The sequence below is a fragment of the Myiozetetes cayanensis genome, unplaced genomic scaffold, assembly GCF_022539395.1.
Source record: "Myiozetetes cayanensis isolate MyiCay16 unplaced genomic scaffold, myiCay2020 scf1, whole genome shotgun sequence".
Lineage (NCBI taxonomy): Eukaryota > Metazoa > Chordata > Aves > Passeriformes > Tyrannidae > Myiozetetes > Myiozetetes cayanensis.
Window position 1 is genome coordinate 29,055,436 of NW_026086604.1, and position 14,464 is coordinate 29,069,899.

Genomic DNA, 14,464 nt, shown 5'->3' on the forward strand with positions numbered 1-14,464 from the left:
GTTTGCTAGGACTCTGTCTTGGCTTGTTCTAATATTGTGACATGACTGGACAGAGGATAAGGTCACATGCTGACTGCCACGATAGAAAGTGAAGCTGATGGTCGTTTACTTTTAATAACAAAAGTATGGTAGCCTGGGTTACTGCAACTCACAGTGAATACAAACAAAACCAGGGAGCAGTTTCAAGATGGTGCTTCCACCCATTATGCATTCCCAGGAAAAACTCTTAGTAGAATTGGTTGAGTAGATTCCACCTGCCTGCCTTCAGCCTCCCAGGAGAACTTTCTGTGCTGACAACATCAAAATGTCCACCGAAATTGTTACCGCAGTCTTAAGTTTCCACCATTCCAGGGGAGTCCACTTCCAAGACCGGAGCTGGCACAAGTCTGGCAATGTGACCAAATAGATGTCACTTAAGGAAAAGAGAGTTGTGGGCAGGATCCCTCTCAGGATGGGACACTGGGACAAGATGACTCACAAATATGCAGAGATTTAATTGTAAAGCATCTGCTGAGGCCAGTTAGTCATCTTTTCTGTTCTCTGGAGCACACCTGGGGTTTTGGACCTCTGTTCAAACTGTCTGTTCACTGCATACAAAATGCAGACCTATTTTAGATAGGAGGTGTGGGCAGACTTGTGCAACAGCAAGTACAGGTAATTCTGTATCTTGAAGGCAGGTTTTAATAAGTGCAATGTCCTTAGCTGCGTACCTCTCTGATCCTGAGAACAAACTGGTGAAAAGCACGGTAAAGTTGGCCAGTGTGCTACAATTCATCTCAAATCTGTCTATTTTTGGGGAGGTACTTCAAGGATATTTCAGGGATCAAAAGGTTGTCAGTCTGGTAAATGCTCTGCATTAGGCTATGTTGGAAGAGCTGTAATGGAGAACTAATAAGAGCATGTTCTAGTAGCTCAGGAGAGGGGGATAGGCGGACTCTTCTGCCATTTTCTGTATCCATTCCAACCTTCTGTCTAACCTCTGACTGCAGACCTGCTAAGTGTTATTAAGCTGACCAAAGTGTCCTGTCATTCCCCTAGCTTTTAGTCACTTGCCAAGAGCTGGTGTGCCATCTTGTTTAAAGATATTACCTAAATACTCTTTCTGGGCACACTGTGCCAAGGAAATAACCCAAGATAGCATCTCCAAATTGTTTGTACAATTGGGAAGGATACCTCTGGTGCAATAACTGTGTCAAGGATATTCCTTGGAGATACGCTGTCTTAATGGAAAAACGAGTCACAGCTTGCAGGTTCAGTAGAAGTCTTCAGGCAAATACACCTGATTTGCTGACAAGGCTGCTAGCCTGCCCTCTGTAGTTACTTCTCTTGTTTGTGGCCTGAAGCCAGGAGGCAGAAAGGATCAGGGTTTTCTGCCTAGGGGCAGGGCAGTCCCTGGGCCACTAGGAGAGTGCTTACTGCAGCAGGCAGGGATGGTAAGTTGTGTTTGTGACAGTATTGACTCTTACATGGGAGGCTAATTAAGCTCTTCTTAAAATGCTTTTGCGTTGATGAAGATTTCAGTCTGTTTTCAGTTAAGTAGGTAAGTTTCCCATATGAGTGACTACTGTAGCCAGTTATAATATCCACAAATCAGCCTCCTGTAATAAAATAAAAGTTTCTTTGATGTGAATGCAATATTTATTGAAAACTCCTAACTCTAGTCTCTGTTGATGCGTGCTCCTACCCAAGATTGTGGATCCTATGGATTGCCCCGCCTAATAAAGTCACATGATTCAAAAAGCAGATAATTGCCATCGCTTCAGGATGGTTTCCACAACAGGCTCTGACCATCTCTGTGATTGCTACACTACCAGTACTAACAACCAATCCCTAATTTGTTCCATATTAACCCAAAAGGTCAATATTGGAGAAAACTGGAGGCAGTGAGGGATGCTGGACACAGGAATCAGAGCTCTAGAAGAATGTGGCTCCAGGGTAAACAGCATGGGGATTTCAAACAGGGCCTGTTCCATGCAAAAACTATGTACTCACTGCTGTTCATTCCATACACAGAGGGCAAAATGGTCCCAGTGTGGTGAATGGTATTTCTGCTCCAAAAGCAGTGCTTGAATGGCCAGAGCATGCTGCAGATGCAAGCATGAGATGGGCAATTAGCCACATGGCACAGCTTCTATTACACGCATTGTGGAAAATAGGGTAACACTTTAGGTGTACTTGGCTGGTTGTCTGCAGGCGCAAGCAAACCTGGCTGTTGCAGAAGGTGCAGATGGACCTGCCTCATGCCTCCTCAGTTCCATCCTTTTCACAATCCCTGGGACCGGTAGCAGCAACAGCAGGCACCATGCAAGAGTTTCAAAGTGTTAGATGAGTGGCAAGACACAAAGCAGTGAAGGCTGCTCATTGCATCATTGCTTAGTGCCACAAAAACTCATCTTCATAAAAATACACTAAATTGATCCAAGAAAAACTGGTACATTAGCCATACTTGCAGAACCAATATAGATGTCAGGACTAGGAGATTGGAAGTATGAAGAAAATGACATTTGAAGTTTTTCACATACACAGCAAAACAGCTTTTGCTAAAGAAATGCAAAATGCATTACTCATTAAAAATAGATATCTGCACATTTCCATTCACCTACAGCTATTCCTGGGAATATATGGCAGAGTCCAAAAAAGAAATGACATTCAAGCAGTGAAAGCTTTTACTGAAATATCTCTAGATTCTATGAGAAATTAAAAGATTATAGCAATCAAACTCAACTCTTTTTGAATGTAAGAATAAATTATTTTTGTTAAATTCTCAAAATTAGCTCCATTAATTTATTTGCAGGCATACAACTCTCTTTAAGATACATATGATTGTGAAAAGTTATTATTCACATTGAAATGGTCAGTTCTTACCCCTGAGCTATCAGTTTTCCTCATGCTTAAAAGATGTTGCTTAGAGAGGGGACATGCAAGGAAAAGCATGCAATTGATTTTCCATGAGAGACACTGCCTCCTTTTTGAGGAATTGCTCAGGAGCATGATGTTTTAGATCTACTTTTTGAAGCAGATTTTTTGGTAAAAGTATTAATTTTATTTTAAGATATGTTAACAAAGGTACAAGTGTTAATATTGTCCCTGGGATTTTTTTGATTTTTTGGGGTTTGTTTTTTTGTTTTTTTGTAAGACCTTACAAAATGGATGGAATTTTTAATTCTATTATAGATGTAAAAGCCCCATTTTGGCATTTTGTAAGTAGATGATATTCTGTTAGTGACTGCCTTTTCAGTAATGTGGTGGTCTAAATTCTGAATTCTATTATTTTACATCTGCAGCAACTGAAAGTATATTTTTTATAAACAGCAAACTTCACCTCATAAAAATTCATTACATAAGGGCATAAACAAGTACTTTTCCTTCCAGTCATTGGCAGTAAGTGATTCATCAGTTTTCCACAGAAAACCAATTTCATTGCAGATGCTCTGCAGACTCCCTGAATTGTAGAATCATATCATCCAATCCCAGCACAAGGAATGTAGGAATTTTTTTTAAAAGGGGGGAAAAAAGACTGTGCTTAGTCTTTTTAATAGGATTGAATATCATTTGCTGTCTCATCAGTTTTGTGAAATAACCATAAAGTAATCAGCTTGCCATTCTTTCCTTTCCTGTACAGGCTATCAACTTACTCACAATGCTGATTTCATAGCAAGTACATATAAGTGAATAACTTAAAGGGGAGAAAAATCTTCCTTTGAGGTTAAACAAAATGTAACCAGGCTACATAGTTTTCTGTCTTTCTTTTCTTCATTCTTTCTTTTCTTTCTTCCCTCCTTCATTCCTTTCTTTCTTGCTTAATACTTCAAAATATAAAATTTCCCATAGTAATCAGCCAGTAATTTTCTTTGTCTAACTGGCTTGCCTTTTTTTTTCCCTTTGTAAAAATTTTTTAATTAAAGTTTATTTTTATAAGAACCAGTAACTGACTATTAATTTAATTCTGTTTTTTCACAATGAGCACAAAATAAAGGATGGACCTAAAACCTACTCTTTCCAAGTGTATGCAATTTTGTTTCATTCTATTCTGTATAGGATGTAGAGTCCACCCTAATATATTTCCATTGCATTAAGTTATGTAGATACAAAATTCAATTCTGATAGCTGAAGGAGGGAAAGGAGACAAAGGAATATATTGAGGTGAAGGTGAAAAGGGATGGAGAAAGTTTGAAGCAGAGTAACCAGAACACTAGCTGACAAGCAGCAGGAATCAGAAAGAAAATTTGTTTTCCAATTGGAAGAATTAATTTCATTGATAACTCCAAGACAGAGTTGAATTTAACGCTTAGAAAAGAACCTGATGGTAGCAAAATGCACAGATTTAGTCAACAAATAAATGTTTTGTACTGCTTTAAGTCTTACTGTAAGTCTCCTATTTCCTATTTTGTTTTCTCCATTGCTACTATTCCTAGCATAGAGAGAACATTTCTCCAAGTGTCTGTGAATCAATGAAATAAAACCAGAGCAAGATCCGGTCTTAGAATCATAGAATCAAAGGATCACTTAGATTGGACAAGACCTCTAGCATCATCAAATCCAACCATTGCTCTAGCACTACCAAGTCCACCCTTAAACCATGTCCCTAAGTAACACATCTACACATCTTTTAGCAAATCTAAATTCAGGAACAGGATCAGATACCTGATTTCACAACTTGGTATACATAGAAAGGATGAACACATTGGTCATGCTTTCCTTGTGTATCCATGAACATAGAGCTATGGAGTAAGTGCCAACCAGCACAAACAGATCTGTTCAATCCTACATTCAAGTGTGGTGAAAAATGAGAAATTGCACCCTGATACCAAGAAGCAATTGATTTCTTCATATGCAAGTTTATACATACATAAATATATATAGAGATATATGGTGGTTTATTAATTTTAAGGTTTATTGTTGTAGAATTACAAACCTTTCTATTCTTTTGAAGGCAGTGAAGCTGTTCCCCAGGGTGCCAGAGATTGTAAGATCAGACACCTAAGGAGAAGAGTTTACACAGTTTTGTAAGAATGAGCTGTGACAAAACATAAAAATATGTTCTGGGAGAAAAAAAGCTGTAGACATATGGACAGAAATAAAAAGATGAGGAAGTAATTTCAGAGAAAAGCTTAAGGAGAACTTGAAAAAGGAGAAGGTACTTGGCAACTGGGGACAAGAAAATTTACCTCATGCAGCCACTTGGATTGAGGAGAGCAGCATGTTAAATGAAGAAAAAAAAAAAAGTTGATTCTTACAGAGGTATTGAAAAAACCTATTGAATTAAGTTTTTCCTTTAAAATGCCTTGCTGGAGTTTTCTGTGTGACAAACAATCAGCCTGCTAACTGCAGGCTCCAAGTGAATATATGGGAAAAGATTTTTCTTTCTGTGATATAGGTTACACTGACATGTAGAATGGAAGTTTAATACTGTACTTTATCATTAGTTCAATGAAATTACAGATATCAGCTCCTTTAGCAAATTAAAGTTATACCACATGGAGAAAAGGATTAAACCACATATAGAATTAAGGTTATCTTCATTCTTTTCTGTCCTTAGACCATTGAAATGAAAAGGGTCTGTTCGAGAAAGTTGCTAGGAGACCATAATCACAAGTGTCAGAATAATACATTTTTATTTAAAATAGGAAATGTTGATTAATGAACATACTTAACAGATAATGAGTAAAGGTATTGAAAGCATCTATGTTCAATCAAATTTCAGGTGAAACATTTAATTTATATATTGAAAAGCCGATGAGAATTGAAAGTCTTCAAGGTAAAGCCAACCAACTCATGCAGTTAAAACTGAAGGACACAACAGTTTATGAGTACTTGATTAGAAATCCCTGGATACTAAGAAGCAAGAGGAAAAGTTTCCAGTATGCAAGTCCACTAAGACTAAAAACAAAGAACAAAAAAAGGAAATTATTTAGCTGTTAGTCTCATGTAGACATCTTGTTGAAACTAAGGTAAGAGGAGCCATCTGCTTCGGAAGCAATGGATTCGTATAAAGGTAAAGTAATGGAAAAGGTGGAAAAATGTGGTATATGTAGCCCATTAAAATTAGAAAAAACTAAACAATAAATTAAATTGATGGTAAAGAAACTTCGGTCTAAATTAAACCATTGCTATTAAAATCTGACCGAAAGGTTCCTGAGATTTATTATACCAAATCCTCCAACAGTGTCTACTGTGATAGCCATGTTGATTTAATTTGTGTCATGAGAATTGAAACAGGTATTATGCCCTGAAAACACTAGCATGGTATTTTGCATGCAAGATTTATGATCCTTATGTTCTTGGAACCAGGAGTCTAAGTATGTTACATAACTAGGAATCTGAAACTATAAGACATTGGCTCTCCTCTCTCACATTTAGATGTAAGTGGTAATGCATAATAACCAGCTCACTGTGATGACCACCTCAGCTTCATGCACATAGCATGATTTGTGTCCTTATTGATTCATGTCATTGTCAAGGAAACCAGTCAACAAGACTGTCAATCCAAACCAAGTAAACTAATTTGAATGCTATGAAGAAATTGTTTCCTATATGCCAATAGACACCTGCAGAAGACAGGAAATGAGATACTGCTCCGGTGTCTGGCTGCTGATCACTCATCCTACTAGTAACAACAAAATCTTACTGTGGATATAAACCTTGCTAAGTCTTCTGGGGAAAAAATAAATCTGTAATAATAGAAAAGGAATCAAGAAATGCTCTTGAAATAAGGGTGGTTTGAAATAAACTAATCATTCCATTCTTAATGTGGAACAATCATAGAAGCATAATATATTTCTATGTTTCTTTTACTTGATAAATAATAAATCCAGGCATTTCTTTTTACCAAGCTATCACTTAGCTAATTCTGACTTAAATATTTCTAATAAAGTACTATATGCATAAGTTTATTTCTAAGTACAGCACATATCATTTCTAATAAGGAAGAGTAGCTGCATGCAATGAGAAAACAGTCATGCCTAAAGCAATTACAATTCAGGAAAATACATTTTTGGTAATTTTAGCTGAAATGACAGCTACTTAAACAGAGAAAGCATAACCAGAAATAGTGCTTCACTTAAAAGAAAAATAGATTAATGTTATTTTAACAGTTGGCTCAAATTTGAAAAATCTTATCAGAAGCACAGTGTACAGCCAATGGATTCTCTGCTGTCCAGTAGAATTAAAAAATTAGGGGAAAAAAAGTTTTTCTGATTTGAAAGGGATAACAGCAAATGTACCTTGTGTGCACAAAAAAAAAAAAAAAAAATAGACTGATATAGCACCACTTTGGAAATGGTTTATAGTGGCTTGCATTAACAGTTCCAAGCCAAGCCTTTTTAATTTTTATTTAACAGTTTTACCTCTGGTCTGAATTAAGCTTTCTGGGCAAGCAGGAAAGGACTGACACTACAGGTTCATCTCTTGAATGGTGCCTTTATCACCTATCAAAAAGAAAAGTGAATAAGAAAAAATTACTGTTTGCTATTTTGTGAGAGAAATTAGAAACTCTATCAAAATATATTTGTTCAAACTCTGATAGTACCATTATTTAGTCATCTTTATATAGTATGATATTATTCTGTATTGCTTGTCCAATTTATATTTCAGTTTAATTTCACACCAGGTCTTGAATCTGTGTATTAGTTAATGAATCCAACTCACCAGAAATACAATATGAGTAATCAGCCAATAGCTAGCACAATTAATTAATTTCTATTGTGTAGAGGAAAAAACAAAGTAATGCTCTGTATAAATTAGTACACTCTTTTTCTTCCTGCACCTTAGGTGAGTTATTTGCTGAAATATGTAGCAGAGTTTGCTCTTCCCAGGAATCTTGGAAAAGCAGTTACTAGATAAATTTCATAGTTATTATATGGGAGGAAAAAGCAGATTTTTTAAACTTTATATTCACTTTTTTAAACTTTATATTCAGAAAAAGAGACTTAAATAGTAAATAAGATAAATTTGATTAGTTCTTAAACAGAAATAATCAGGTTCTAAGAGAATGTTCAAGAAAACATTTTCAGCACCTGAATCCAAGACAGGAATCCACAACCCCTATGGAATATGTAGGCACCTTTCTCTCTACCAGTAACTTTATTACTACAGTGAATTTCTTAGACGTGTCTTAGTCTGGTACTCTGCAATCCCAGAGTACAGCTCTTTTGGGAGAGCAGAGCACGACAATGCTTACCTTGTGTCTAAGACAACTTGGGATTTATTAAGCAACCATCCTATTACCCATGTCTCCTGAAAAGTGTGTTTCAGCAGGCAGGCACCAGGATCTCCAAACACGCATTGACGACTGAGACTCATCCACAAAACACAGAAAGAAGTTGTAAGAGGTGCACCTGCCTATATCTATATTTTTTTATTATAACAATGGGTAGAAGTGAGAGATTTGATTTCTGTGATTTACACCTCCTGGAAGTTCAACTCACACATGTCTGTGAGGAGACAGCACCAGCTCTAGATTAGGCTGCAGGGGAGGCAGCGGTCAAATTTGTAAGAGTTTATACCATCTAGATGTGTCCTTCTAATGATCTGTTTCCTTTCTATGTAATTTCATCACCGTGCTTTCCACTGGAAGCAAGTTACCCCTTATTTTCAACTGAAAAGGCAATACAGTACTATGTTGGAAGAACTATTTTGTTAATTAATATCTCTTCTTATTACCTTTCTTGATTGCCAATTCTGTATCTTCTTGGAGTTCAGCAGTTGGGGAGATACTGAAGATAACTTCCATGGATGTCGACGGTAACTGAGTCAACAATAAGAGTTGATGACATTTGATGCATCTTAGAATGTAATAGATTTTGCATTTGTCTCTTTTCTTCTTCACTTTATCTACTGGACCTAAATTATATTGAGTTACATCATTTCCAAATGATTTTTTTTTCTGTGAAAGGTTCAATACAGACAGTAAAATTAGAATTTTTGTGCCTTTATTTTCAAATCTGAGGAGTAACAGAAGACAAAATACTTTATACCATCGTATTTTAGTAGCAGCAAAAATAATTTCATTTTAATTTATAATACAACACTTTACTCACTTTATGGACCCGAGTCCGAGAAAATGCTTTGCAGATGTAAACCTCAGTATATTGTATAAGGAAACAATTGTCTATTGTTCTTGAAAAACAGAATCTCGTATTTTGCATAACACCTATTTCAGCAAATTAAAGACATAATTTTACTTACTTATTTGCCTCATAGATTGGAACTGCTATACAGACAATCACATAGCAAAAAAAATAGGCTTTATGAAGAGTTTAGAGTTCTTATGAAGAATTTAGAATACTTACAGAAATATTTTGTATACATACCTAACATATAGTGTATATATACATATATATGTATAACTATATATATATGTTGGATGAGGTATGGTATATACATACGCAGGAACTTTGACTTTAAGGTTCCATAGGTGAGGACAAAGATTTGCTGTTTGTTGATTCCTCCTCCACACAATGAGTTTGTTCTGAGTCTTTGTTTCCACTTGCATGAAAATACCCACAAATGTGTTCAGATTGTCTCTGAACAGCATTGTGTGTTGAGTTTCCTGCATTTCAGCTGAGCAGTGAGATTGTCACTAAATTAAATGTGGCTTTTTCTGCTATTCCCCTCTCACCTTCAAACCTGTTGATAGAGTACAACTATTATCTTGAACAGCATTTAAGTTTACCTTCCAAACACTGCATGAATTCCATGTAAGTTGATCTCTGTGAGACAAGGAAGGACCAGCAGGAGTAGCTGTGTGGGCTGACCCAACATATGGTGCTATCAATACAGTTTTACATGGACCATCACAAGAGTGGAATTAGACAGTATGCATGCTCATCCTGGGTGTTGTTTGAACATTTAATTTTCCTACTGTCATTTGTAAATGTATGTCTATCTATCAGGGACAGAAGAGACAAAGGAGTCTAACAAGGGTTGCCAATTCAGACCACACTTTATTCTTCGTGACAAACTTACTTCACATTTTCCCTAGGACTGATTTCATGTGGTGGGCTAGAAGTGCAGGGCAATTTCCAAGGAGATGTAGCATCTCCTCTTTTAATAATTCTTTTTTTGACAAAACTTACAAATTTTCACATTTATCTACAGATTTTGTTTGTTCCTGAACTTAAGCATTCATTAAATTTCTAAATGAAACTGCAAAGCAATAATGAAGAGGAAGGAATTGTAAGATTTAGGTTTTACCTACTAATATTACAAATAAAGACTTTACACTAAAAAAAACTACAAAAGGACTTGAGTGACTAAAATCCACCCTTTTAAAAATAGTTATATCCGATAATGTGTTATATATAACATGTCTAACAAGGCAATTCAATTGTAAGTGTATTCCTTCTTCTTCTCTTTAGTGTTTTTTTTTTCCAAGTCTAGCTAAATCCTTCTTTTTTTTTTTTTTTTTTTAAATTGGAGAATAAAAAACTTTCTAAACCCAAAATATTTTCAAAAGGTGTCAAGCATCAAGCATGGGGATTCTGAAAAGTGCTCCATAACACAGGTCCCCAGGCAAGACACACAGATCTTATGGTCACTTTTGAAAATCTTGGCAATCTAATTTTAAAATTTTAATCTAATTTCCTGTGCTTATTTATAGAACGGAGCAAGCTAAGTCCTTTGTTGAACTGCAGCCATTCTGTGAGTTTATGTTATCAGTTATAAAAACGTACCCTGCCCCAATTTCACAAGTCCTTAATTACTCATCTCCTCCCACAGAAACCATTAGCAAGTGATACATGATATGTATTTCTTAAAATATAATATGAAATGCAAAGCAAAGTGTCAGGCTGTTCAGAAGCTATGCATATTTTGGTGACTCAGAACAATGCACAACAGTATAAGGAGATTAATAAAATTAAGAGTTCATTTTCATTCCCAGTTCCAATTTGTCTTATTTAAATGCTGGGCTGTCCTAAGGTTAAAAATAAGCTCTTCTAGTTGTTAAGCTTTTAAGTTGTAGCTTTAATCCTTTGTCTCATTTAAATTTGATGGACTCCATTCAAAGTAGATGGGTTATATTAATTATTTATTTCTTTATTTTGTTAAATGTTACCCACTGCAAACCAAAAAGGTCACCAAAACGCAATTTGATAACTTTCCACTGATTATTGAAATATATTTTCCACATGACCACAAAAAAATAATCATCTGAATTTTGTTTTCATCTTTCAACTCAGTATTTCCTCACAGAAAATTAATCTGGTAACAAGTGTTTTTAAGGACTCCACCAGACTGCGAGTCATATTGCATTTGTTGCAGGAAAACAAACACGTTCTGTATATTTAAAGAAGGAGATATGTAGTCTAGCTAATTACAGGCATAGTAATCTTACCTCATGGAGCCCCTGGTGGTCTAATGGTTAAGGGCGCGGCGCTGTCACCGCTGAGACCCGGGTTCGATTCCCGGTCAGGGCCACTCCCGGGCAGGTGGAGCTCGTTAGCCCTTAAAGGCAACCCACCTACATCCTGAGGACCTCGCTGCCACCGTCCAAGCTCGCTTGGCCCCGGCAGATGAACCTTAGGATTAAAGGGTGGGCTCAGTTCCGCGCACACTGTGTCTCACCTAAAAAATCCAATGCGCAGGCTGGAAGGTGTAAAGACCTTCCCTGGATCTTCACTCGCGAAGACTGGCCATTATTATAATCTTACCTTATGGAGATTTTAGAACAAATCTGGATCAAAGTATAATTAATTATATAAATCAGAAGTGAAAAAAATGCTAGGTAGGTTCAGCAAAAGCCAATCATGCGGGGTAATTGTACCTTTCTTGGTTAAATTAATAGGTTTTCTAGGCAAAGAAAATGTAGTAGATAAAATATATGTGGACATCAGATTTACTACAAAGTAACTTCTGTAGGAAGTTGTTTATTAAGTTAGTGAAGCTAGACTAGTGCAAGAATTGTAATATGGGTAAGAAAAGAGTGCAGGTGATACTGTTTGGGGAACCTGTTAGTATGAAAAATAAAATAGTTCCAGTGATACTAAATTAACACAGAAGATGCCCCAACTGTCAGACAGAGCAAAATGGACAACAAAGAGCTGGGATTATGTACAACAGTAGTAAGTGTTAGGTTTAGGACAAATAACAAGACTTTGGTGCTTATAGAGTGGAAATAATAGAGGAAGAAGATACAAATTCATACTATTAATCAGTCACATAAAATATGTGAACAAACAGTGTGAAGAGGGTATTGAAATGACAAATATGAAGTTGTGGCAAGTAAGTTATTTGCAGTAAGGAAAAGAAAGAAGTATTCTTATTGGAAAAACATTGGTGAGATCTCATAGTTTCTGCCATCTGTTTACCAGAAAGATATGTGGAAATGAAAAGAAGGATAAAGAAGTGGAAAATATTTACCTACAGAAAAGAAAGAATATGTTAAGCTGTACCTATCATATGCAGAATAGCTCACTTTCCTCAGCTTCTGTGTTGACCTTATAATCTTGTTAGAGAAGTACTTTGAGCTGGTGTAGTCAACCTCTGATAAAAATATATTCTGTTAGAAAAGCTTGCCTAGAAAAAAGAATGTAGAATGTGTAGGCAAAAAAATTGTTCCTTGCAAAGGTGGTTCTAAACTGGAAGCCTAATCTTTCTTTTCCCTGCAATCTTGCAAGTCTGTGAAAAAAGTTCCTTCAAGGAATGATTTGGAATTCATAAAATTAAGCTACTGCTCCAAACTGGCTAAACTTGATGAAGTTCATATTTCTGTGTAGTGTTTTTTGTTTGGTTGTTTTTTTGTTTTGTGGGGGTTTTTGTTTGTTTTTGTTTGGTTGGTTTTGTTTGGTTGTTTTTTGGGGGTTTTTTTTGTGGGTTTTTTTGTTTGTTTGGTTTTTTTGTTGTTTTTTTTTTTTTCCGTATTCAGACACACTTGTACGTTTAACGTAAATGACTAGGAGAACTTTGGACCTCAGTGGAAGTTTCTGGTCTATTTTACTGTCTAGATAATTAGGGAATTCAGGCACCAGAGACATAGACACAGACAGGTTTTTTTTTAGAAGATGAAGTGTGTCAAGTTGTTTTATCACAGCACTCATGTATAGTAAACCCATGACCTGATTCATGGATGGACTGTATGAAATGTGAGCTGTTGGAACTGGGGGAATGGAATTTCTCCCAGAAGAAGAGGGAAGAATGGAATTTCTCCCAGAAGAGGGAAGATGAGCTGGTATCCCACGTGTGTAACCTACATCAAAGTGGAAAATGTGAAGCTACATGTAGAAGTTAAGGGCCATATACACTCAGATCAACCACACCAACTTATATCCCCACCTTCTAAAGAACAAGGGTTATATCCAAATGAAACTCTACCAGCATTTTGAATTAATGAAGTGTATTATGGATTTTTTTTCTGTGCAATTAATTGGATAAAATAGTATATTATTGCCTTGAATATTTTTATTTCTTTAACCAAGCTGTTATTCTTTCTTACACAATTTGTTAGGAAACAATTTATGTTGCAGATTTCATCAACAGAATTTCAGTTTAAAACAGTTTAAAAAAATCTACTGAGTGTTAACAGTCCCAGGAAATAACTGAGATCACTAGCTTGAAGTGTTTTATTTTACAGCATGTTTTTATCAGGATATATATCAAAACCAAATAATCCTCAGGCCAAAACTTTTTTTTTATACTCTAGAGCTTCTTCTCCCATGAATCCATGAGAGATTTGCCTTGATAGCTTCTATTAACACAAGTGGGAGTTGCAAGCCAATCCCCTATGCATTGTTTGAAGAACTTATCTCAAAGCATTGCCCAAAGCAAATTTTTATGATAGCTTAGCACCCCTGGGAACAGGGATTTACAATGGCAACAACTGAAAAAGACCCTAATCTATAGTTTAGTGTTGGGAATAAGAGTACTGCTATACGTTTTCAGTTATTATGCTGCTGAACTTGAACTCCAAATTGTTTCCTTCTTGAAGAAATATTTGAAGTAGTTTTATTGAAATAACTATTATAATGCTTTAAAGTTTCTAAAGTATTTTAATATTGTCTCAGATTTCAACATTTCTTTCCATTCCTCAGTCAAACCACAAAATATTTAACAACACCCATTATTAACAGAAACTGTTATAAAGCCCTTGAAAACCACCATGTAAAGCAACAAACACTCTTGCACATATAACTTTAAAATAATGTTTTCCTAATATCTACACATTTCATCTATTGCTGGCAATTTTTGCTGTGATAAAGGATCTAACTTGTTCTTTAGGTAATCATCTCTGTTTTAAAAACTTGCAAAGGAAATAAGAAATAAGACTTAAGCTAAATGGCATGAGTAATGCTCTGCAAATTATCTTGTCAATATTATATATTGACAATTACATAATATCAAGGCTGATAATAGCATATAAAATTAGAAATCTATTTAAATTTGGTATTTTTAAAAATCTTTTGTCATGGTAAATGTTTGTTGTTTTGTAATTTTAGGATTTTTGCTAGGTTTGAAAAAATACTAATGA